The 26124-nt window shown below is 43.2% G+C and overlaps 9 non-coding genes across 9 annotated transcripts; 4 read left to right on the forward strand and 5 right to left on the reverse strand.

Annotated features, from left to right (window-relative positions):
* Positions 1-907: 907 nt before the first annotated feature.
* Positions 908-980, reverse strand: TRNAV-AAC (transfer RNA valine (anticodon AAC)). The gene has a single exon. It is a non-coding gene; the product is annotated as a tRNA-Val (tRNA).
* A 955-nt stretch (positions 981-1935) lies between these two features.
* TRNAV-AAC (transfer RNA valine (anticodon AAC)) lies at positions 1936-2008 on the forward strand. Its single transcript has one exon. It is a non-coding gene; the product is annotated as a tRNA-Val (tRNA).
* Positions 2009-3022: 1014 nt separating this feature from the next.
* On the forward strand, positions 3023-3094 carry TRNAP-AGG (transfer RNA proline (anticodon AGG)). The gene has a single exon. It is a non-coding gene; the product is annotated as a tRNA-Pro (tRNA).
* A 6218-nt stretch (positions 3095-9312) lies between these two features.
* TRNAS-AGA (transfer RNA serine (anticodon AGA)) lies at positions 9313-9394 on the reverse strand. Its single transcript has one exon. It is a non-coding gene; the product is annotated as a tRNA-Ser (tRNA).
* An 854-nt stretch (positions 9395-10248) lies between these two features.
* TRNAS-GCU (transfer RNA serine (anticodon GCU)) lies at positions 10249-10330 on the reverse strand. The gene has a single exon. It is a non-coding gene; the product is annotated as a tRNA-Ser (tRNA).
* Positions 10331-12351: 2021 nt separating this feature from the next.
* TRNAV-AAC (transfer RNA valine (anticodon AAC)) lies at positions 12352-12424 on the forward strand. The gene has a single exon. It is a non-coding gene; the product is annotated as a tRNA-Val (tRNA).
* Positions 12425-15612: 3188 nt separating this feature from the next.
* TRNAK-CUU (transfer RNA lysine (anticodon CUU)) lies at positions 15613-15685 on the forward strand. Its single transcript has one exon. It is a non-coding gene; the product is annotated as a tRNA-Lys (tRNA).
* Positions 15686-22058: 6373 nt separating this feature from the next.
* TRNAH-GUG (transfer RNA histidin (anticodon GUG)) lies at positions 22059-22130 on the reverse strand. Its single transcript has one exon. It is a non-coding gene; the product is annotated as a tRNA-His (tRNA).
* Positions 22131-25223: 3093 nt separating this feature from the next.
* On the reverse strand, positions 25224-25296 carry TRNAV-CAC (transfer RNA valine (anticodon CAC)). The gene has a single exon. It is a non-coding gene; the product is annotated as a tRNA-Val (tRNA).
* Between the last annotated feature and the right edge of the window lie 828 nt (positions 25297-26124).

The raw sequence follows: 26124 nt of genomic DNA on the forward strand, positions 1-26124 counted from the left end.
CTCCTCCTCCTCCTCCTCCTCCTCCTCCTCCTCCTCCTCCTCCTCTCCTCCTCCTCTCCTCCTCCTCCTCCTCCTCCTCTCCTCCCCCCCGCCACTTGCCACACTTACTCCAAACTCCGAAATAACAGTCTCCTCAGGGAACTCATAGTCTCTCCCGATTAACGAATACAAGCGCAGAGTCAGCACCACTCACGGATTCAACATTCGCCCAGTATAGGACACCACCACTTCATCCCAATCCAGGGGACCCTTAGCCTAAAAACACCTAGTCGGTCAAGACTAGAGAGTCACCAAACACACAGCGGCACCTGATTTGAGAACTTTGTCATCATGCGCACCGGGGCGGGGGCGGTTGAAGGCCTGCCCTTGAGGGCTCCTACCTGTAATTCCCCTCCCTAGGAAACGAGGAAGGAGAATTACACGATTTCATCTTGACCTTGGAATCTACCCCACTCCTCTCCAACTCTCCCAAGGGATTCAAAGGCGTGCTCACGTTGTTTTCTAAGCCGAACATTTTACCCCTTCACTGACAACACACTGCTGCCCATTTTCAGGCACACCACATTTTGTTAATTCCTCAAATGATCCTTCGAAGATCTCCTTCGTCCCCTATGGCTCTCCGACAACTTCTCTTCTGTTCGTCTGTTCACGTACGCGCAGCATAACGTAGGCAAGCAATCTCCTTGTGGCCGGAAGATGCGTTGTTGGCGTCGAGGATTCAACACAGGAGTGCCTTGCACATAGTTAGCCCTTAATAACATTGAATTCCACTGTCCATCTCTCCTTGTCCCGCTCCCCCCCCCCGCCGTTGTTCCTTTCAGCCTATTAGCAGCGTGGAGAGCCAAGTAGTTTTCTTCCGCTGTGAAAAGCCAGCTCGTTTTGTCTCATCCAAAAGGAAACGAGACCGTGTTTCCGCCCGGTTTCGAACCGGGGACCTTTCGCGTGTTAGGCGAACGTGATAACCACTACACCACGGAAACCCACCTCGAGCGATTGCTGCTCGAGTGAAGCTCTTGAAGAAATTGAGGAAGTTCACGTTAAAAACCTTGCCTCTAGCTCAGAGTTGCACTGGACACTATGGGTTCGGAATGCCTTCACAGAAAGTTTCCCTTGAGTCAGGCTTGAAAGGTGTTGAGAGGCGTTCAATAAGCGACCAGGTAGAGCACTAAGTAAATTCAGGGATGTTGAGGGTTAGAAATCTCATTTCAGAAAGAAATTATTTTCTCCTAAGGCCTAAGATGTCTTAGTCCCGTTGGTTATTTGGAATCAATAACTACACCTAAAATCAGGAAAGGAGAAGATTGTAAGATTTCCCCATCTAAGGGCTTCATCATGATAAAGAGGATGGAGTAGGCAGCAGGGTGATGCTTTGTCCGAATCTCACAGGTTGTGGGGTCTTCTTTTTCTCTCTCCTCGGTATAACCTTGGAAGCAAACCGCAGGTAGCCCATCTTGGCTCTTGTCTGACATCTCCACAGACATATCAGAAATCCTGGTAACTAGCCAGAGTGCTGAGCAGGAAGAGGTTTATTAAGTGAACCCCTGAGAAAGGAAAGTCTGATCTCTAACGAGTACTGTTCTGGGAACTACAGGAGATACACAACTCTTAAATAAAGACAGAAGGTCCAGTTATTTTGGAGCCAGAGCTTGGTAGCAAATGCTGCTTTAACTTGATCTTCTTTCCTAACCAGCTTTCTTCACAGTCTCCACAACTTACCACGGTCATTCTTGACTCGTTTTGCTAAAGGCACTTCTCTCGATCTATGCAAATCTGCAACCTTTAAAACGCATCTGGAAAACTCAAACTGCGTGTCCTTTGTGACGGCATTCCGAACCCATAGTGTCCAGTGCAACTCTGAACTAGAGGCAAGGTTTTTAACGTGAACTTCCTCAATTTCTTCAAGAGCTTCACTCGAGCAGCAATCGCTCGAGGTGGGTTTCCGTGGTGTAGTGGTTATCACGTTCGCCTAACACGCGAAAGGTCCCCGGTTCGAAACCGGGCGGAAACACGGTCTCGTTTCCTTTTGGATGAGACAAAACGAGCTGGCTTTTCACAGCGGAAGAAAACTACTTGGCTCTCCACGCTGCTAATAGGCTGAAAGGAACAACGGCGGGGGGGGGGGAGCGGGACAAGGAGAGATGGACAGTGGAATTCAATGTTATTAAGGGCTAACTATGTGCAAGGCACTCCTGTGTTGAATCCTCGACGCCAACAACGCATCTTCCGGCCACAAGGAGATTGCTTGCCTACGTTATGCTGCGCGTACGTGAACAGACGAACAGAAGAGAAGTTGTCGGAGAGCCATAGGGGACGAAGGAGATCTTCGAAGGATCATTTGAGGAATTAACAAAATGTGGTGTGCCTGAAAATGGGCAGCAGTGTGTTGTCAGTGAAGGGGTAAAATGTTCGGGCTTAGAAAACAACGTGAGCACGCCTTTGAATCCCTTGGGAGAGTTGGAGAGGAGTGGGGTAGATTCCAAGGTCAAGATGAAATCGTGTAATTCTCCTTCCTCGTTTCCTAGGGAGGGGAATTACAGGTAGGAGCCCTCAAGGGCAGGCCTTCAACCGCCCCGCCCCGGTGCGCATGATGACAAAGTTCTCAAATCAGGTGCCGCTGTGTGTTTGGTGACTCTCTAGTCTTGACCGACTAGGTGTTTTTTAGGCTAAGGGTCCCTGGATTGGGATGAAGTGGTGGTGTCCTATACTGGGCGAATGTTGAATCCGTGAGTGGTGCTGACTCTGCGCTTGTATTCGTTAATCGGGAGAGACTATGAGTTCCCTGAGGAGACTGTTATTTCGGAGTTTGGAGTAAGTGTGGCAAGTGGCGGGGGGGGGGAGGAGGAGGAGGAGAGGAGGGAGGAGGAGGAGGAGGAGGAGGAGGAGAGGAGGAGGAGGAGGAGGAGGAGGAGGAGGAGGAGGAGGAGGAGGAGGAGGAGGAGGAGGAGGAGGAGGAGGAGGAGGAGGAGGAGGAGGAGGAGGAGGAGGAGGAGGAGGAGGGGGCTTTCTCCCCTTCTCATATCTCGGCTCGTTGGTCTAGGGGTATGATTCTCGCTTAGGGTGCGAGAGGTCCCGGGTTCAAATCCCGGACGAGCCCTTTGAATTTTGGCAGCCACAGAACGCCTCAAGGTCCAGCATTTGAGAACCCAAGTTAAAGAGGACCTTTGTGTGTAATGGAAAAGTTTGGAATTTGCGGGCCTTCGCATCCCACCCTAGCCCCTCTTCCTTCATGCACTCACTGCTCCTCTACCTGGCTCTCTGGCCACCAGAGACTCTTCAGGGTGTCCGTTTGACTTCACGGATGAACACTCACATAGGAGCCTTGAGGAAATACTTTTCTGGCATTGAAAATACCGCAGGTTAGTTTTTAAAGAAAGGCCCTTCTGGCCTCATTTCTAAAATAGATAGAGAATTAAGTCAAATTTATAAGAATATAAGTCATTCCTCAACTGATAAATGGTCAAAGGATATGAACAGGAAGTTCTCAAATGAAGAAATTAAAGCCATCTATAGTCATATGAAAAAATGCTCTAAATCACTATTGATTAGAGAAATGCAAATCAAAACAACTCTGAGGTACCACATCACAGATTGGCCAAGATGACAAAACAAGAAAATGATAAATGTTGGAGAAGATGTGGGAAAATTGGAACACTAATGCATTCATTGTTGGTGGAGCTGTGAAATGATCCAACCATTTTGAAGAGCAATTTGGTACTATGCCCAAAGGGCTATAAAAATATGCATACCCTTTGACCCAGCAATAGCACTGCTAGGGCTATATCCCAAAGAGATCATACAAATGGGAAAAGGACCCACATGTACAAAAGTATTTATAGCAGCTCTTTTTGTGGTGGCAAAGAACTGGAAATTGAGAGGATGCCCATCAATTGGGGAATGGCTGAGCCAGTTATGGTATATGAATGTAATAGAATACTATTGTGCTATAAGAAATGATGAACAGGCTGACTTTAGAAAAACCTGGAAAGACTTGTATGGTCTCATGCTGAGTGAGGTGAGCAGAACCAAGGGAATGTTGTACACAATAACAGCCACATTGTACGATGACTAATACTCATAAACTTAACCCTTCCCAACAATACAAGGCCTTGTGATGGAAAATGCTACCCACATCTAAAGAAAGAACTATGGAGTTTGAGTGCAGATCGAAGCATACTATTTGCTATTTTTTTTCTTCTGTTGAGTTTTGTTTCCTCTTTCTGGTGGTTCCTCCCATTGGTTCCAATTCTTCCTTACAACATCGCTAATGTGAAAATATTTTTATAGGAATGTATATTTATAGCCTATATCAGATTGTGCACCATCTTGGGGAGGGAGGGAGGGGGAGAAAAAATTTTAAACTCAAAAGCATATGGAAGTGATTGTTGGTAAATCAAAATAAATTAAAAAACAGAAATAAAAGAAAAAAGAAAGGCCCTTCCTCCTTCTTGTGTGCCCTGGCGGGCTTGCCTAGGTGGCTGACCCTTCCTGCTATTTCTTCTCAGCCCTGATTTTTCCACCAAGTAAGGCTGTCCCCCGACCAAGGAGGCAGACTTACCTCAGGCATGGTGCAGAGGATGGAGTGTTGGCCTGGAATCAGAAAAACCTCAGCTCAAATGAGGCCTGAGACGCTAGATGTAGGATCACGGGCAAATTACTGTGGCGATAAAATTAATGTTTGCAAAGTCGTCTGCAAACATTTAGGAGCTACATAAAATACTAGATATTTTATTGTTATCACCATCATTATAAGGCAAATTAGTCTAGTTTCCTTGGACTATTAAACTCAGTAGGGGGCACCAAGAGAAACTGTCGGGAACTGAAGAAGACAAAGTTCTGCAGGGAAAGTGCTTCCCTCTTAGTGCATCAACATTAAAACCACAGAGGCAGGGGAAACAGTTTTTCTTTCCTTCCTTCCTTCCCTCCTGCCTTCTGTCTTTCCTTCCTTCCTTCTTTTCTTTCTATTTCCCCAACCCTATCCAGAACACATTGAATGACAATCCTCTCATTAACCTTTAGCAGTCAGTGCGTGTACATCTTGTTATCCCAAGTCTCTTCCAACTGCTCCGTTAACAAACTGTTTTTTGTGGTTTTTGGTTTTTTGGGTTTGTTTTTTGTCTCGCCCAGTGTTTAATAACAGTGTCTTACACTAGCAATGAGTAGGATTTCCGTTAATACTTGTCTTTGGATGTTAATGAGTAAAGTGGAGGGGTTTGGAGCCCGGCCGCTAATGCTGCAATGAGTAAAACAAAAATAACTGGTGGGAGGCCGAAATCTTGGCCACTTCTCTTCATCCTCTCTGCAGCAACTTCCAATCAAATCCAGGTCACAGTACTAAATCCAGTGTCCTTTTCCCTTTTTCTTCAAGGGATCACTGAAGACACGGAGAGGCGCTTATCGGAGAACACTGAGGAAAAGGTAAGCGAGAGACCAGAGAGAAGGAGCTGAGAGGTGAGAATGAGCCACGAACTGCTGGTGAGGAGAGGAGCTCAGAGTCCAGGTGAGAGTCTCCAAGGCCTGTCAAAGCACCTTCCCGTGGCTTCCGGTTCGACTGCATACTGTTCTGCTCCGCTTAATACTGGTCTGTGCCTTTAAACTAGGTATTATTGCTACCAAAACGTGTGTCTATTGTCCATGACTTTCATCTATGCCATTAAACGAGGGAGCTGTGAGGGAGGGAGGACAAGCAAAACGCAAAAAGAAAAAGAATTCCCAGCTCAGGTTAGGTGTACGTAAAGAGGTGATTATGGGAAGAATTTCTGCCATGTAATGCTGAAATCATCCCAAACCCCAACCACTGCTTGTAATCTGCAGTCTAAGAGCCAGTACTACCAAGGAATGGAGTATATGAAGGGTTGTAGCTGTTCAGAGAATCCTACAAACTGAACCAAGAACCAAATTACAACACCTACCAGGAGTGCATTGTAGGCAGGTACTTCTACATGCTAGTTTCCCAGATTACACATAGTTAAGGCATTCTCCTGATTTTCCACTTAAGATTTTTCCAAATTACCCACTCTGAACCTTTCCACGGCTCATGTAACTGGATTTTTCAGAAAACAGTCCTTTGTTTTCCTTTTAGAGTGGGATATCTTTCAATTATAACATCTGTGGACATTTTGTAAAATGTTAGAGCGGTATCTAAGGGATGATACATGTTTATCTCCACTTATTTTACACATAATTATTCCCCACCGACATCAACTGTTTTAAGTCCATTCCATTTCTTTCCTAACCCTTTTGTCCTGGGGTCTTCTCTTAAACTCACAGTCAGTGGTTGGTACCCTTGGTTCAGGACTCCCAAGAACTAGCCCAGACTAATCAGCTTTGGCTAGAAGATGTATTATTTTCATAAACATTTTCCTAAAGAAGTTTTCTCTATAAAAGGGTACACCAAAGCCCTGGGGATTTAAGATCCACCTGGGCATAAACATTGACAATAAATCTGCTGTAGGGATATGATTCTCACTTGGAATTCTCGTTGCCCCCCTGCCTGCCAGAGAGAGGCAACCTACATTATTTTCATATTTTTTCTTCTACTACTACTTAACTGATTTCCCAGAGTGTGGATGAAGCCCCTGTACTGCCTAGAGATTGTTGAAATTTCTCTCCCTTCATTGCCCATACTCTGGCTCCCTATCAGGCTCTTCCTATGCCCACAGAAGACTTTGAACATTTGCTATAAAGAAAAAATTCCATCTGATTCCCCCCTCACACACAAAATAAACACCTATGTGCTATGGAGAATAGTATTTTCTTCCATCGAAAATACTTGAGTTATGGAAGTAGAATTAAAATATGCCCCTTGTTGTACCTACATCCAATAATATATTGACATATGTATATGTATATTACATGCACTGGTATATGTGATGCTTTGTATGCCTTAAAGTAATATATAAATATCAACTCCTATCATTAATTGAACCAACTTTGCCTTGAGCCAGTGATGTCTCTATTCAGCAGTGATCTGCTGGTCATCTGAGACAGAGTGAGAAGTTAGGTATCATTCATATAATCAATAAGGATTAGAGAAGGACATTTTTCAAACTTACTGCTTCCTCCCCCCCCCCCGGGTCCTGGATTTACAGTAAAAGGAGAGAAGACATGGAAATTTGATTAAAGGAGAAAGAGAGACGTAATGGTAAAATGCAAGGGCACGTGGCTTGGGCTCTTAGAATAGGGGTCTCCCTTAAATCCCCAAACGTTTCAGATGTCAGTCAAGAGAGGTTGCATCAGAGAGCAAAGCAATATTGTCTGTACACATAGCAGATCTGGTTACTAACGTATGAGGTAAAAAGAATAGCTAATTGGGGGGAAAGCTGGCAATAACTAATAATAGAGGCTTTTGATTTAACAACTAACTGGAATTTATTTAAAGTGCTTGTACATGTCAGGTACCGGGCTGGGTACTGAGGATATGAAAATTAATTAGTCCCTGACCTCAAGGAGCTGATATCCTACTAAGAGAATGAATGAATGAATGAATGAATGAAACATTAATTAGGTGCTTACTATTTGCAAAGCACTGTGTTAAGCACTGGAGACACAAATAGAATTGGAATGACTGTCCCAGTTCTCAAAGGGCTCACATTCTAATGAGGGAGGCAACAGATGAGGAAGTTTTCAGCTACAAGACGGGAAAACCCCATGGTTCTTAGGCTTCAGCCCTAAAGCAGATGTTAATGCTTCTTCTTTAATGTCATTTCCACTGATAAAATACAGGTTTCTGATGTTGAGCCATTTGAAAGTGCCAAGGATTCTGGAGGCAAGAACTTTCCCCAGTAGCAATAACCTTCAGGCTTAGTTGCCAGGATGCATCTCCACAAGGATTGCTTCCCGGCATTATGGCTGAGGTCACTGGGTTGGAAGCAATGTTATTCCTAAGCCTCTTGGGTTTAGGGTTCTGGGCTGTCTCCATCAGAATCTGAGGGGAGATGATGGTCCAGCTGGTGGTGATGATGACTTGTCCGTCATGTTTCCTCCACTCTCTTCCTTAGGGTGACTTGCTGCTTCGGATAAGCTGCCATATGTCATTATTGATTGAAAGTTGGTGGAGATAACAGGTGCTTTCTCCACATGATGGCTGTAAAGACTGAGCTGTGAAAGCAAGATGGTCTGGGAATCGATGCCACTCCCAGACCTACTGTGCCAATAATTCTCAAATTATTTCAATTTAAATTAAATCCAATGGGAAACCACCTTGTGCAGAGATAAATAGATACAAAACATATGCAAATTAATTTCAAGGGAGGATTCAAAACTGGGAAAGATGGCAGGATGGAATGAGGAAAGTCTTCTTGTATGAAGGGTCACTTCACTTCAGTCTTCAAGGGAGCTAACATTCCAAAGTTAAGGTAAGAATAGAGAGCATTGTAGGGGTGGGGAGTGGAGCACAGATGAGGACTTAGATAGTGAACAACAAAAGTCAGGAAAGGAAAGAGGAGGGAGCATACCCAAAGTCAGAGAATTGCTAGCATATACTCCGCACCTGCTTCCCCATAAAAGTATAAAAGGGCATTTTTAAGAATGGCAAAGGGTGAAGTATTTTCCACTCCACATCACTGCTATAACACATCTCCATTTTAAAAAAAAGTTTAATTTCATTTCCTTATTTGAACTGTACTGAAACATTTTACTACCTGGCCAATCATACTAATAGGCCCTTTTGTCAAAGGTTGAAAGTGCACATGAAATCAAAGCTTAAACTTTTCTTTTTCTCACTGAAGTTTTTTTCTTCCCAAGTGTAAGATTTTGCCTTTAAACCTGTTGAATTTCATCTTATTAGACTCATGCCAATACTCTAGTCTATCAGGATCCTTCTGGACCCAGACTTCATTGCGCACTGTTAGCTATATAGCTCCCAGTGAATTGTTTTTGGCAAATTTGATGAGAATTCCATCTATGTCTTTGTAATAGCTAACATTTGTACGGTATAAAACTTTAAGGATTGCAAACCGCTTTACCAATATTTGTTCTCATGCCAACCCTGGAAACTGGGTGTTTTTAACTATCCCCATTTTCCATATGAGAAAACTGAGGCACAGAATGATAGCGACTTGTTCAAGATCAACGGAACTCCAAAGTGCCTGAAGTCATATTTGAAGTCAGATCTGTCTGCCTTCAAGTCTAGCGTCCTTTGGCTACTACACCACCAGTTGCCTCTTTATTCAAAGATAATGTATAATGATAATAAGTAAAACAAATACAACAAAAAACCCGATCCCTCCGGAGGGACCGATTGTGCACGTATGTCAGAAGAAGCACATAAAGTAAGCTGATGAACCTGCTTAGGACTTCAGCATCTTTCAGAAACGTGGTCGGCAGGATTCGAACCTACGCGGTGAAACCCCAGGGGATGTCTAGTCCATCGCCTTAACCACTCGGCCACGACTACATCTGCTAAGTGGCTCTTCGCTATCATTTTTTCAGGACATAGTGATTGTGTGTCTGCTTGTTCTTTCCATATAAGTGAATCACAGTCTTTCTATCGTTTACTACGTGCCCTAATCTAGGAGACTTGCTATAGCCAAAAATTGTCTCAAACTAAGCCGACTTCTCACCTCTTCCGTAAAGCGCAAACATGCCACTGATACACCTACGCCTTCCTGCTTCCCAGTACCTGATACACCTTTCTATTCTTGCACATAGCTTTCGAAAACACTGATCCCCAGACTCCCACCCCTTCGAGCAATCCTTTCTCCCTACTTTATGTCTATCCACTTTCGAATACCTTTTGACCAAAGGCTCAGAAATTTATGTATTGAAAAATTATTTGGAGAGTCTGAGAAGCGCAGAGGTGAAGATTTTAACCAAGTGCTCTTGGAATAGCCTTTTTTTTCCCCCCCTGGGACCCTTTAGACTTCCTCAGACACTGATTCTGAAGAAGTTCACGCGGGCGTATGCGTTTGTCCTTTATTCTCAAAGAGGACCTTGACTTCAGGAAAATGACGCCATGACTTATATGTGAATTGGATTTAAGTGAAAGAGGGCTGTGCAAGGTCACCAGCCTCCCTTTCTCTTCCGAAGCCATCTAGGTCCAGTGGCAAGATATAGATCAGGAAGACTGGAGATGGCCCCGAGCGCATAATTTCCACGTCAAAGAAGAATGGAAGAGCCTGGGTTCTTTAGGGACTTCGTACAAATTCCCTTGGAAAAACATGCTGCCACCACTCCAGGACGGTGAGATTGCAGGAATATAAGTAGGCTCAGGAAGTACAAGTTATCAAATTGTCAGCCATGAAAGAAACACGACGAGGATGGGATTCGAACCCACGCGTGCAGAGCACAATGGATTAGCAGTCCATCGCCTTAACCACTCGGCCACCTCGTCTGCCTCCGCACGGCGTTTCCATTTTTGTTTGTTTGTTTGTTTTATTGTGGTTCTGTTGAGAGGTTCAGTAGTTATTGTAAAGTCTTTGCAAATTATTTTTCCTCTCGTCCAGGTACAACATACTCTCTGAGAGCTACTCCCCTCGTCGACACAAGACCTTGAAGGTTGGGTCCCAAGCGCGGTCACTACTTCGCCAGGCAATTAAAGGTATTCTGTGTATCCGCACTCGTCAAGCTATAGCTTAGGACCCCTTCACCCTGGAGGCGGGGGGTGGGGTGGGGGAGGTAAGTACTGGGGTGAGGGGGACGCTTCCCGTAACAGTCAGCCAATAGATATAATTAGCTCCAAGCATTTACCGCGGTGGCAAAGTAGGACCAATCAGCTGTAAAATCTACGCACCCCACCTCGCACCTTGTAGCGTACTCTCCTACAAACACTCAGTCAGTGGGAAGAATGGGAAAGAGTAAACTGATAGTGAAGCACAAGCGAATCCAGTCCTCGACACTCCAGGACCTCATGGTCTTTATCTCCTGGAGTCCTCACCTTGCTGCCCTCCCTCCCTCCCAAGAAAATATCTCCTTCGAAGCGCCTTTGCTAGACTAACTTGACTCCCTGCGTCTGTTTTTCTCTACCACTAGATTCTCAAACTGCCAGAGTGTGAATCCATCATAGACCGCTCTCTTCTAATTTGATACAGATCCAAGACCATTTAAGCGACTGCTAGCCCATTTACTCTATGTATATTTGGTGGGAAGGAGAGGGAGATAGTGAAATTGGTATCTCTTGCTCGCTGATGGATGTTGGTTTCCCGAGCTTAAGTAAGTAGCCATGCTTCTGGATGTGAAGCGCCAAAGGGGAAGGGAGGAGAAGCCGAGAGAAATTCCCTCGCTTCCACCTGTCCTCCAGTAGAGAGCCAGGGTCACATTCCTCAAAGTTGATTGCTGCTTCAGCAATGCCTCGACTCCCTCCAGGTCATGCAGCCTTAGCTTTGTAGTGGTTTAGACAGCTTTCCTATTAGCCAAAGGCCTACTGTCCTTACAAACTAAACTCTTCAGGCAAAATACAAGTTTCCTAACACATCTATACCTCCCTGCTCTGTTATAAGGCCCCTTAGGTGTTTTCATTAGCTGTTGAGGGGTGGGGAATCGTTGGATTAGAGACTCAGTTCACTCCTCCCCTAACAAATTCAGTTGGGCAATCCAACTTTAGGGAAAAGAAGGAAATCCCAATCCGTCCAGGTACAGAAGTCTCCAAAATTAGGTTTTTCCTACAAAGAGATTCACTAAAAGGAGTTGGATTGACAACATTTGGGACGGTGAGGGGGAATTGGGAATTGGGAATCAAGAAGGATGTGGAAAGTGAGCAGTGGTTTGTAGTTAGCTGTCAGTGTTTCTGGCTTAGCGCCGGCGCGGCCTAGCGGCGAAGCACCGGCTAATGCTACCCCACTTTCCCACCCGCGCAGCAGCAAACCCAGTGAAAGCTTCCCCACGAGCAGCAGCAGGCGAAAGAGTGGTCCAGGCCCACTGATCCCAGCGGGACACTAGTAGGATGCCCTAGCCCTGTAGTCCAGAGGACATTTGTCCTGCAGATTCCAGCACCGAAGTCCTGTTTTGCAGGACTCTCGGCTGTTCTAAGGGTGAGACTACTAGGCCAGGACTCCTAAAGGAAGCACAAGGAAAAGAGGGCGCATTAGAGGATCCGTGAAGGTGGCACTCGAGGGTGGCGGCGACTGCAGGGGACTTCGGGACAGCAAGGATCTAGAGCAGGGAGTGGCAGGCAAACCCAGGCTTGCCTCGGAAGGGGAAGGAGGGAGCAGCAGCCGCCAAGATTGGGGTTCCTTTTGGACTCGCAAGGAAAGCCCCAGTGAGGAAGTAGATAAGAGCAGGTATAAGAGTTCCGCAAAACTCAAGTCTGGGGTCAAGATATTTTGATAGGAGGGACACAGAGAAAAATATTTTGACTTGTCTTAGCTGAACTTTTTCATGGAGTCTCCTTTAACGAGAAAAGCCCTAGCACGCTCAGTTTCCGTAGTGCAGTGGTTATCACGTTCGCTTAACATGCGAAAGGTCCCCGTTTCGAAACCGGGCGGAAACACGGCATGACTCTTTTGAGTGAGCAGTTACAGTATGGAGCACTACTGCTTCCGGCCCATTGGACGTCTACAATTTAAAATTACTCATACTCTTTCCAGACCTCCAGGAGCTAACAAACTATTCTGAAAAGCATAGGACGCTAACAGATAAGTAGAAGAGGTAGGGGTAGCCCTGGAGAAAGGGCTCGGATTCAAACTGGAAACCAGGGAAGGTTTAAGGCATCTGAATGTAGGGAAGGACTCTAGAAGATATCATAAGAAGTTTTTCCATTTTCTTCCAAAATTGTTCCATTCATCATTTCTTACGGTACTGTAATAACCCATTACATTCACATACCACAATATGTTCTCTAATTATTAATGATGTAGAGCATTTTCTCATGTGGTTGTTGATAACTTGATTTTTTTCTTTTGAAAACTGCCTTTTGATAACCTTTGACCATTTATCTATTGAGGAATGGCTTTTAGCCTTTTAAATTTGAATTCATTCCTAGTATATCTTGAATGTGACACTTTTGTTTTTTAAAAAAAAAAACCTTGCTGCAAAGATTTTTCCTCTGTTCTTATTTCCCTTCTAATTTTTATTATTCTTGATTCATTCATGCAAAAGGCTTTTCATTTTTTTATATAATCAAAATTGTCCATTTTACTTCTATTATTCTCTCTATTTTTTTATAGTGATGAGCTCTTCTATCCATAGATCTGAAAGTTGATTTCCTTGCTCCTCTAATTTGTTTACAATGTAGCCTTTTATATTTAGGTCATGTGTCCACTTGGAAATTATTTTGATTTATGTCATCAGATGTTGGTCTAAAATTTAATTTCTTCCAAACTGCATTCCAGTTTTCCTGGCATTTTTAAATCAAATTTGAGTCTGTCTTCAAGAGAGCTAGACATTCCAAAGCTTTATGTGAGGTGGGAGAGCATTCCAGCATAAGGCATTTGGAACTTAATAGATGTTATAATTTTAGAACACAGGACTGGGTGCATAGTAACGGTAAAAGAATTCCTGGGATATACTCCCATTCCCTGTTTTTTTCCATCCAAGTGAGAAATCTACATTTCCTGCCCCAATATCCCTGCTGACCTCTAATCTCACATCTCCAACTACCATTCAGACATCCCAAACTGAATGTCCAGTAAACATCTTAAACTCAAAATATCTAAAACAGAACTTATTGTCTTTTCTCCTATACCCTTCTCTCTTCCCTATTGCTATAGAGAGCCACATCCACTCAGGCTCAAAACCTAGAAGTCATCCTGGATTCCTCATTATCTCTCAATCTACACGTCCAAACTGTTGCCAAGGCCTGCTGATTTCGCCTTTGCAACATCTCTCCAAATGGTCTCCTCTCCTCTGACACTGTCATGTGAGTAGTGCAGGCCTTTATCACCTCATGCCTTGAATATTGCAAAAGCCTGCTGGTGAATCTGCTTCAACCATCCAATCTATCCTCCATTCAGCCACTAAAAGTGATTGTCCCAAAACACTAGTCCAATCACGTCACCTCTCCCCATTCAGTAAACTCCAGTGGCTTCCTATTGCCTCCAGCAACAGATACAAAATACATTATTTAGCATTCAAAATCCTTCATAACCTACCACCCATTTCATATCTTTTCAGTCTTAGACCTTACCCCAAAATATACTTTCGAACCAGTGATACTGGCCTCCTAACTGTTCCACCCAGAAGACACTCCATCTCTCAGCGCCAGGCATTCTCTCTGGCCTGGAAAGTTCTCCCGCCCTCTTAGCTAACTAACTAATCTTTCTGGCTTCCTTTAAGTTCGAATTAAAATCTCATCTTCTGCAGGAAATCTTCCCAAACCTCTCTTAATCAAAGTGCCTTCCGTTTGTTAATTATTTCCTATTTATTCTCTATATAGCTTGATATATATATGTACATACATATAAATACATATTTGTTTGCTTGTTATCGCCATTAGACTGTAAGTTCCTTGAAAGCAGTTACTAATTTTCCACTTTCTTGTATCCCAGTGCTTAGCACAGTGCCTGGCACATAATAGGTGTTTAATAAATATTTATTGGTTAATTGATAAGATGGCAGTTTTAGAAAAGGCAACCAAAAGAAGATAGTTCTTCCCATCTCTCCCACTACTCATATGATATTGTTAGTCAGTTAGTCAATAAACATTTATTGACCATCTACTAGGCAGTAGTCAAGTGACAAGTAGTAAGCAATATCTGTTTTAAATTACAAAGATAGTTTGATTTCATTTACTTTGTTTGAACTGTACTGAAAAATTATCCCACAGGGCCAATTCTATTGCAATGTCTTTTTGCCATTGGTTTCAAATGTTTGTCAATCAATTTCAAACTTTTCGGCATGGTTTTGGAGATCTTTTCAGAAGGTGATATTCCTAGTGAGCTCACACACATACACAGAGATGATAATGAGAGAAGGAAAATAAATGGCGCTGCCTTATAAAATACTGCATATTAACAACAAAAAAAATGAGTTATTTGAAGTGCAAATTATGTGCAAGAGGGAGAGGTAATCAGTTCAGAGAACATTCAATACATAGGATATTATTTACCAAAGAGAACAGGTGTAACTGAGATACAACCAAGAACCCAGGGTCTCCAATCGCCTACGTTCTTTCTCATCGATTTGAAACAAAATTTTAAAAAAATCTCCTCTAACATATCTTTAAGATTTTCAGTTTTATATTGTCAAACATTGTCGTTCATGAACCGTGATAAGAACACTTGGAGGAGGCTCGGTGCTTTTCGGTACCGGGTTATCTATGTCCAGGAGTTTCCGGAGGTAGTAGTCTCAAGATTGTAAAATTCAGCCTTTTAAAAAACAAAAGGGCCTCTAGTCTGAAGCTGCTCGTTTATTTATTATTATTTTTTTGCCACCTTGAATGGAAAGCAAAATATGGTAGGATAAGGATGGGGGTGGAGGTGAGGGTATGGCAAGAGAATAAACATTGAGATAGTTTGAATAAGCATAAGTTCTGTGCTCTATTAACGCTCTAGTGCTTTCAAGAAAAGGTGAGAAAAGCTCTTAACACTTTGGGTTGATCCTTGTCGGATTTATTTAAGGATTTAGGAAAGAGTGGCACAAGACCGTCATTAAAAAGATATTGAAACCTACAATATTGAAAATGTACACAGGACACTTATTTGATAATTTTCAAACTCCTGCAAGCAGCCAGGGGCGTTAGCCCGGCTAGCTCAGTCGGTAGAGCATGAGACTCTTAATCTCAGGGTCGTGGGTTCGAGCCCCACGTTGGGCGAGTTCTTTTCATACACAAAGGACAACTGCAACGTCTGTGGGCCCAAAGATCTGAAGACAACGTTTTCCCCCTTACCCAGCCCTGCATATTATCAAACTTGAAATAGCCCAAACGTGTTGTAACTATGTAGGAGAGATAGAGATAATTCCTTTTTTTCCCTTTGGAATATCTATTTTTTTCCCCTCCATTCACTCCCTCAGACTTACACTTTCACTAGCTCACTTAATCACGACTTAGTAAAAGTGTGTGTGTGTGTGTGTGTGTGTGTGTGTGTGTGTGTGTGTGTGAGAGAGAGAGAGAGAGAGAGAGAGAGAGAGAGAGAGAGAGAGAGAGAGAGAGAGAGAGAGAGAGACTGTTGTGAGTATGATTCCTCTGCTTCCCTCAATGAACCTTACAATCTCCTCGGAAAAGAAGACACAGTCACTTAAATATTACCGGATGAGTACTTTAGAGCGGTTCAAACCTATGGGCTGTGTACAGCCGGAGATGGAAGGGCGTTACAGATACGAAGTACTGGGGAAAATCTTCTTAGAGGAGATATATTTAGCCTTGTTTTCTAGTGACCAAGGCAGGAATTCAAGAACACAAGGGGCCACATACCAAATCCAGCAGTCTGCGCAAATAAAACTCCGCCAGCAGCAAGGGTTCAGGCACTGTTGCTGTGCAAGAATTAATTCATTTTGGTCGAATTCTGGAGCACAAAAGGACAAGCAGTATGAATGATGAACAATAGAACATCCTTCCACCGCTGGCCTTCAGGGATTTAACTCGCCTTTAAGAGCCGAAGAAGAGAACGAGCCACAGAAACCCTCAAATGCCTCAAAATTCCTCTTTCCATTCCACCCTGCATCGTTCTTGTCTCATCTTCCTTAAAAAATACTCCAGGGACAAGATGTTATCACCTGGCTTTTTTATTCTTTCATGGATACGTACCTTCAAGCCCCTGCCTCCGAGGGCAGCCAAGCTGCAGTGGCCAAAACTGTCTGTTCACTTGCGGGGAATTCCGCAGAGCCCCAGGATCACTCCTGTACCCAGAGCAGAGAACATTTCCGCTTTACTACTCTCCCCTCTTTAACCCAATCCAACAAACATTTATTGAGCTCCTACTATGTGCCAAGCACTGTGTTAAGAGCTGAGGATACAATTTAATAAAAAGAGAATCCCTGCCCTTAAGTAGCTTTGTTCTAATGGGGGGGGGAGGGAGGACAACACATAAAAGGAAACAAGAAAATGAAGAAAGGAACCAGGGGGTACCGGCCAAGAGCATCTTGCTCCGTGGACTTGAAACCAGGCAGAGCAGCAGATGTAGTGGAGAAAACCAAAAAGTTCCGTTTCTTCCCTCTGTAGAGGGAGGCATTGGAAGGAATTTGGTCCTCTGCCCTCCGACCAGAGGAGAGAGAAGCCTGAGGGAGGTAATGGTATCAGTCAACGCTTGAGTTAGCAGCGTGGTGGTGAGACTAGATGACGGTACGAGGTTAATCTGGTAGGGGCATCTTGTACCATGGAGCTGAAACCAAGCAGAGCGTCAGGTGCAGAATGGAGTGAGCCACAGTCTTACCAAGCTCGGGGCCTGCTACTGTCTTCACGTTTGCTCCCCTCCACCTTCCTCTCCTTGGGCTCCTCGGATACTACTCTACCTAATGAGTTGCTACTGCCCTGCAGGGAAAAACAAACCCCAAAACTTTGTGGGTGTGTTGGTTTCTATTTCTTTGTCGATTTTTTGTTGTTGCTGTTGCGATATTTGTTGGATCTCAAGGGAGACTGGCCCCAACGGAGTCCAATTTCTCAGGGAAAGCGCTCCTAAACGCTTTGGGATCAGAGCCAGAGGGCTGGCGGAGACCTTGGAGGGCAATTAGTCCACTCTGCTCATTTTCCAGAAGAGGAAACTGAGGGCTAAGAGGCAAAGGGACCTCCTTATGGTAACACAGCTAGCTAATGTCAGAGGCAGTATTTGAACGCAGCTTTTCTGACGTCAGAACTAGTGCTCTTTCCATTGTATCCTATTGCCTCCCCGGATTAGGGCTTTTCCTCAAAAGCGTCGGTGAAAGATCCATAAAGACTTGGAGCGAAGGCATTTTAGAGGATTCCTCATTGAACCCATCAAAAAAGAATCTCAACTTCGTCAGAGAGCTGTCTTAGAAAGGCTCCAGTGATTCCAAGGGAGACCAGGCCGAATGAGCTGCGGTTCACTAGCTCCTCGCGGAAGCAGGGCTTTAAAATAAAGAACAAGCACCTGCGTGCCTTCCCAGGGCCCAAGCAGACCGGAAGATGAAGTTGCAGGCTCTAACACCAACTCACCTGTTCTCAGTTAAGGAAGTGAGGCGCTCTCAGGAGAAGGAAAGCCTCCAGCGGATTGAAAGTCAGCCAGGGAAGTAGGGCAGGGAGGGAGCTGGAAGAGAATGAGCACACAGGTTCTGTTATAAATCCTGGATTATCGGTCATCAAAGGACTCTGGGTGACAGAATCCTCTGTGAGCTCTGTAGGGGCTGTTTTACTTTTCTTAAAAGATCTAGTGCTGTGACATTATCAGCTATGCCTCTAGAGAGGCTCCACCTGAGTCTTAGCCCATGACTGCGCTCCTGAGGCAAGAGCCCGATGCACGTGGGATTTAAGGGAAGAAACGGACTTTTATTCCCATTGCAATCACTCATTTCTCTGTTCCTAAGGTTCTCATCTCAAGTGGTTGTACTTTTAACAACTGCTGTCTCTTTCTATCTTGGGTGAGTGAGTTTTCAAGTAGAACCTATCACGTCCTCATAAGGAAAAAGGCCTTTCACTCCTGTTGAGGCTGGAGAATCTCCCGAAACCCAGCTCAGCCAGGAGTCTATCCACCTCCCCATGAATGGGCTCCCAATGACCTTAGTCATTGTGCTTTTGTTGTTTAGTCGTGTTCAATACTTTGTGACCTCATTTGGGGTTTTCCGGGCAAAGACTCTGGAGTGGTTTGCCATTTCCTTCTCCAGTTCATTTTACAGATGAGGAAACTGAGGAAACAGGCTTAAGTGACTTGTTCAGGGTCACACAGCTAGTGTCTGAGGTAGAATTTGAACTCAGGTCTTCCTGACTCCAGGCCCAGCACTCTATCCACTGTGTCACCTAGCTTCCCTAGTTATCGTGCTAGGGAAGTAGAAAAATAATCTTTCTCTCCTTGGGTCTCAGGAGCTTCCTTTAAACTAAAGACCTAGTGAAGGCCCCTGTAAAGCTGCAAATAACTGGAATGTCTTCAGATCAAAGAACTTCATAGTTAGGATCATCCTTAGGCACCACCTAACCCAATCCTTCCTGAAAAATTTCCCCTCTACAACATATCTTGTGCAAGCAATGGTCATGCATCCTTTGCTAAGAAGCCCTCCAACCGTGGTGTGGAGCAGAGAAAGGACCATAGTCTCACCTAGGCAGTTCATTTGGGTAGTACCACTTGTCAAGACATTTTTCCTCACTTTAATTCTAATTTGCTCCTAATCTAATTCAATAAATTTATTAAGTGCCTGCTACTTGCCGGGTACCAGCACTGCTGATGTGATAAACAAAAAGACAGTCCCTGCCCTCAGGGATGTTACAATCTAATTGCCCCTTTTGTAATTTCACCCATTGCTATTGATTCTGTCTTCTAGGACAAAAAAGAATGGATTTAATCTTGTACATGACAGTTCTTCAAATACTGGAAGACAGCTCTTCTGTTCCTCTCAAACCTCTTCTTCCCCACAGAAAAGATGTCCAGTTCTTCAACTGACTGGACTCATATTTAAGAAATAAAGCACTAAATATGGGCTTGCTCCCTGTGTGTTATTCTTTGATGGAGATGGGACTAGAGTAAAGAAAGAAGATGAGGGAGTGGGTACATGATTTTAATTCATTGGAGGGTTTCTGTAGTACAGTTGGCTTCCACACTCTGGAGTTCACTGAAATTTGGGTCCTTGAAGCTATGAAGTGGAAGAAGCTTCTATCTTCCATCACTCACATTGCTTATCCTCTTTGCACCCTAGGGTTTGGCCCAAATTATTAATCCCCATACAGCAACACTCCAATCATTTTTTGCCACAAGCCCGTTTTATGTTCATGCAGACTCCCAGGCTTGAAATGTGGTTCTTCATCTTCTTTTTTCCTGCACTGCCACACACTGCAGCCCAAGGTTAAAATTACATTCTTCAAGACTACCTCCAACCCTCCCTGTTAGCTCTATGTCAGACTTCATTATACACTTGACTTTTCACCTTTCTGATTCACTCATCCCGTAACATTTCATGTTTTAGTTACTCCACTTATTTGCTTCTTAGTTCTCAATGGAATTGTAAGGTCCCCCCAGGAAAGAGTCTCTTAGCTAAATATTGTATCTCCACCATATTGAAGCAGTATATGCACAGAAAGAGCTTGAGGAAGGATTCATATCCTCTTGAGTGTTTATTTTCTGAAAAGCAAAATTATTTATTTTACAATAAATGTTCATAGTCTTCAATGGATATAAAAAGGTGGGGTTGACAAGGGAATTAGAGGGTAGATGGTAAGAGGAGAAGAATTTCAATCTTAGAGAGCATGTGCTTTGATAGGAATCTGGGACTCTGGTGCATATGAGAAGGAAAAGAAGGAGGAAATCCTATGAATCCAGGACCTCTCAAGTGAACCATACCCGTGGATCCACAGTCTACTTCCTTCAAAACTTAACCTACAAAACAATGAAAATGGGGTAATAACCACAGAATGACCAAACAAGAAAAAGCTTGGCACCAAAGAAGAGATATAAGAAGATACCATTCCTCACTACTTTGCAGAAATGGGGAACAGAGTAGGGTGGGGTAGAGAGGGAGAATAGGTGTGAAATGTTGCTTACATTGTGGATTTCTTTTTTTTCTCTTTTCTTTGCAGATTTCTTAATTTATTAATCAGTTTTGCTGATTTTCTTTTCTCTTTTTAAAAAGTTTTTGTCTTATGAGATGGTTCTCTGTGAGGGGGGAAAAAGAGGGATATAGGTGGACATTTAGGCTAGGTTAACTAAAAAATGTCAATAAAATTTATTATTTAAAAATCTTGTGACTTTCTCAGACATCCTTCTTAAGGAATTACTATTCTCTCCTGATTAAGGAATCAATATGCAGATTCTCAGTAAGGCTGACAAATCTGATAATCAAGCAACAGTTGATCCCAATTGACAGGTCCTTCAAGCTGAAATGGCCTAGTTGTCCTAGAGTCAGGTGACCAGCAGCAGATAATGTGGGCACTCAGTCAATCCGGATCAAGGGGGAAGTTCTCTCTTTTAAAGGCCCTCAACTCTTACTCCAACTCCCTGAGAGATTTGGACTATGAATTAAATGAATGGATGATTCATTTTTTCTTAGCTGGCTTCACTATTTGGAACTCCTTCCACACCATGCCCCAGGAAGTTTGTTGTGATCATTGCGAACTTTATATAGTTGAGTATGAGTATATTATATTCATAATGAAAGGGCTCCAATATGGAGTCACTTGGGCTAAATGGTCCTAATGCCCATAAAGCATATAGGCAAAGAGAGACGGTTTGTAATTTTCCATTGCTAACCCTGTGTTGGAGAGATAAGGCTTGAAGCTTTTGATTGGATGAACTCGACCTGCTGCAGAGGTCTTCAGTTTTTCTGCTGAGGCAGTTAATTTAGATGCTCCCACCATGGTCCTGATAAAGAAACTTCCCCCTACCCTAGATTCACCACTTAAGCCTTGTACAGATAGATGATCTGAAGAACTTTTCCACCACATCTGGGTCTGATTGGGAATGTTCCCTCCTACATCTGGCATCAATTATCTCTTCTCAACCAATCCCATTCTTGGGGTATATAATTTTGCCACCAGAACTCCAACTGTGAGCGGTGTTCCTTCCCCAACATAGTTCCCTCCCCTTCAGGCTGTGGTGAGTTTCTTGCAGGTGGGCATAAACTTTTATTTATATTCCCATGGTGTGTGTGTATATGCTTTTGTTTTGCCTGCTTGCTGCTTTGCATAATAGAGCTTGGCTTTGTATCATCTTCCTGAGCACCAATTTTCTAGAAATTCCTCAACCCAGGTATTTGCTTTAACCCAAGCTGTGAGATCAAATAAAGTACTCTTTATTGTAAAAAAACAAAACGAAAACGAAAACCTCATCGTCCTACAGGATTCCATCAACCTTGGTACTCCATCCTCTGTCCTTCTAATTGGAGAACGGAGCCATGAATTCCAGTACCTCCACTTGAGTTTGACTCAGGGTATACAGATCATCCTTAACTCCCGATGGCGTCAGCTAGCTAGGAATGAAGCTAGGATAGCGATGGGGGGAAATGAGAAGTTGTAAAAAGACAACTATAGATCAGACAACGCGATGAATCATTATGCTAACTTTCAAATATATGAGTAGAAAACCGAAGATTGCCGTGACTCGGATTCGAACCGAGGTTGCTGCGGCCACAACGCAGAGTACTAACCACTATACGATCACGGCACACTACCAAGCCAGGTGGCAGCAAGCTGTCTTTCCACTTCATTTTATTAAATTTAAGAGAGCTAGCTTCCGATCCTTTTCATTTCAATTTTTCTTTTCTTTCATCCGCAGGCGTATCGAGATACCCTTAGTTGCTCAGCCATACATAGACAATTCCCACAGCCCGCCTGATTTCATAAAGAACCCATAATAGACACCTGGTCAAAGAAGACCGGCAAACGTGCAATCAACTGACTCGATATATTGGACACTATTACTCCTCGAATCCACCGACTTTGGACGCTTGCCCAGACTGCAGAAAAATTAGGAAGGAAGAGTTGACTTGCACAGGAAAGACTTGGGGATTTAGACCCTCAGATGCATCCTAAAAGGCTACCAAACCTTGCGTGGAGTTTGCCGGCCCTTCTTTCTCCCTCCATTTCAAATTCTATCTCTTCTCCGCTGGGATTGTACATCGAGGTCTCCTTGTGAGCAAATGCTTTGTTCCTCTCCAACAATTCCTGATTGCTTTGTAGTCTGTCTCAAATAACCCTCCAAGGAAACAATCCTTGCTGAGCAGATATGGCACTGGCTGAGGGCAAGGTAAGCCGAAATGTAGGGATAATAGCTAGACTTACATAGCATTTTAAGGTTTACAATGGCCTTTCCATAGATTACCTCAATAGATGCCTATATCAGTGCAACAAGAGAAAAATGTTTTAATAGTACTTTCTTAAAGTCAGGTCTTCGCAAGGCCAGAAAATCCTATTCTCGATGGCACGCGTTTATTTTGAGGAAACTAAAACGGTGTATTTTACTGCATATGTTTAGATCTTCAGTGGACTTGGGAGGAAGGGGCTGAGAAAAAGCCTTTCCTGGCACATCTCTTCCCATCCTAGGACGATGAAGCAGGCGCCAGTGTGTTTGTGAGATTACTCGAAAGGTGTTTCTTTCCAGCTCTTACTGCCTTGCCTCATAGTCCAACGAACCAGTCTTCTAATAAACTTAGCTCCCTCCGAAGGGGCCAGCCCTACCTGATGGAAACATTGATGCTTTGGAGATCAAGTACTGGAGACCACGGCCTCTCAAGCTTACCCTAAGAATTCTGAGGGGAGAAGTAGTCAGAAGTCCTCTGGGGACTCTACCTGCCAGTTTGAACAGGAGTTAAGGAGAAGGATCTCAGAGAAGGACCCCACACTTGTAACAAGAATATATATGTGTGTGTGTGTGTACATATGTACATATATGTACATATAATGTATGTATGTATGTATGTACACACATATGCCAAAACCTCCATTTAGTTCCTAAGTCTGATAACATATTCTCTATTCTGTCTACCTGCTCCTTTGAGAAGGAAGGAGGAATATGTCCATGTCTATTCTATAGGACCACCAGTTTTCCAGTGTTATTCAGAGTTCGGATTCCTTTTACTGATCTTTCACTTACATTTGTTTTGGTCACTGACTACTGCAGCTGATTTCACTGTATATCAGTTCACACAGATCTTCCCATGTTTCTCTGAACTCTTCATATTTGTCATTTCTTATTATTTCAAGGTATTCTATAGCAATTTCTCAATAGCCTCTTCCTCTTTAAAAAGTCTTTTTTTTTTTATTGCTGTCTATTTCTTACATCACTATGGTATACCATGTATCTCTCCTTCTCTTCTTCCCTAGAGCTATCCCTTATAGCTTTTTTTTAAGAAAGGAAAAAAAAATACACCCTCTTTTGCTTCAACTTCTCAATTTCCCCCATCGATATCCTAACTTCATTCCCTGCTAGCTGATACCATCAGGATCTAAGGATGATCTGTATATCCTGAGTCAAACTCAAGTGGAGGTACTGGAATCCATGGCTCCATTCTCCATTTTTTTTAAATTTAAATGTTTTCTTTGCTATTACTTCTTTTTCAGAAACTTGATTTCTAAAGTTACGTTTCCCCTAGCCAATGAATCATCCCTTGTAACAATAAATAAATGAATGAATGAATGAATGAATGAATGAATAAATAAATAAAAATATGGAGAAAAAAAGTTCAGCAAAGCTAACCAACATATCATTTTAATTTGACAGTATTTGCAATGTTGCATACTCATAGATCCCTCCTCTCCAATTAAGCAAAGCAGGCACATTTTCTTATCTCTTCTTTCAGGGCAAGTTTGGCCATTATAATTTAAAAATATTTTTATTCTGAACTTATATCTGAACTTATATCTGAAAAATAAGCATTTCCTTCCATGTATCAGAATGCAAGAAGAGGATTGTAATATAAAACCATGAATCTCCATTGCTTAAAAAAACTAATAAATTCCATGCTTTGTTTCCAAAACTATCCTGCTTGTCTGTGCATCACTGTGAACTTACTTGTTTTTTCCTGTACATTAAAAAAAAAAAAGATTCAATGGTCCTTTTTTTTAATCACTGTTGGTTACCTCCTGTGTCCTTCTCCCAAGCAAACACACACATTAGCCAGAGTGTTTGTGTATTTATGTATACACACACACACACATATATATGTATGTATATATGCATGTATGTGTACATGCATACATACATATTCATCTTGAGTCCATCAGGACTCAAGTCAGGAGGTGAGTAATATGCTTCATCCCAGCTTCTCTGGAGACATGGTTTGTTCTAGCTTTGATCAGAGTTCAATACTTGGTCTTAAGCATTGGGTCAAAATCTATACCGAAGGAAAAATGCTTTCACTTGAGGGTTCCTAATTGTCATTCCAGTTTCCCCAGGAAACAAACCAGGCCTGAGAATTACATTAGTTAATGTTGTAAAGTGAGATTGACCTTGGATACCACTTCTTTCGTGCCTTGCTGAGGAAAGCCCAAGGAAATCAAGCGTGTACCCAAACTTTTTCTAGGCCAAAGAATTCATCCGTCAACTACAATAGTTGTCAGACCATTAGTGAAGATAATGTCTATTCCAAGCTCCACTCAGGAGCTTCTTCTTGATCTACCTACCTCAAAATATGACCCGAGATAGTCCGTGAATAATCTCCATGACCCATCAGAGTACGGACCTCGCCAGAACAAGTCCTTTATAATCCTCCGCCTACTCCAGATTAGAAAGTGATGACATAAAATTAACTTCAGCGTGGGTTTCCGCCCGGTTTCGAACCGGGGACCTTTCGCGTGTGAAGCAAACGTGATAACCACTACACTACGGAAACCAGCTTGAAAGTACTGCCTCTCAAATTGAAAATTTAAAAAAAACAAAAACAAAAACAAAAAAGCAAAAATTATTTTCCCAACCTTTTGTTCAAATGTCTTGCTACCCGGACTAATTTAGGTCATTGCCACTCTGGTATCTATTGGTTTACGTCTAACTCCTGGGGCCTTTTCACACTGACTGCAGATCCAGGGAACAAAGAAACTCAAGTAGCAAAGGGACAGCCTTTCTGGGACCAAGGCTTCTGCTCTTTCTTTCCCTGGCTTTTGATGCCAACCCGTTGATAGTGAAATACTCCCAACCAGTTGGCAGAAATCTCTCTGGGACCTCAACCTTGAGAGTCTCATGCTGCTCTCAGCTCTGCAGATGCCAGCCAGAGTTTGCAGGCCACTCCAGAGCCTTGCTACTCTCTCTGCCACTAACACCTTTTCCTTCCACTGGCCCTAGCCTAGTCTTGAAAGCTATCAGAAGAGCCCAGTGCCATCTATGCACAAAATTTTAGCTTCCACCTTCTCCCTGGACATGCTGGCATCTGCAGGACAATCATCCTTGTAAGAGAAGGACAGGATGTATCCAACTTGGACTCCTTCCTAGTCCTCACCTTCTCCCACTACTGTTCTTAAAGAATGTTTCCTTGCATTTCTTGTGCAGTCAGAATGTAAGATAGGATACCGTTCTCCTGGGTAGCCTAAAGTGCTGACTACCAGCCACTGCTCCCTTTTCACACTTCCTTCACACAGTCCTTTCTTTCACCCCACCTCCCAATTTCACTCTCTCAGACTCAACAACCTACTTCGATATTGTGAGTTTCTCTTGGTAAATCCCCATG

This window comes from Phascolarctos cinereus, unplaced genomic scaffold, assembly GCF_003287225.1.
Source record: "Phascolarctos cinereus isolate Bilbo 61053 unplaced genomic scaffold, phaCin_HiC Scaffold_382;HRSCAF=991, whole genome shotgun sequence".
Classification (NCBI taxonomy): domain Eukaryota; kingdom Metazoa; phylum Chordata; class Mammalia; order Diprotodontia; family Phascolarctidae; genus Phascolarctos; species Phascolarctos cinereus.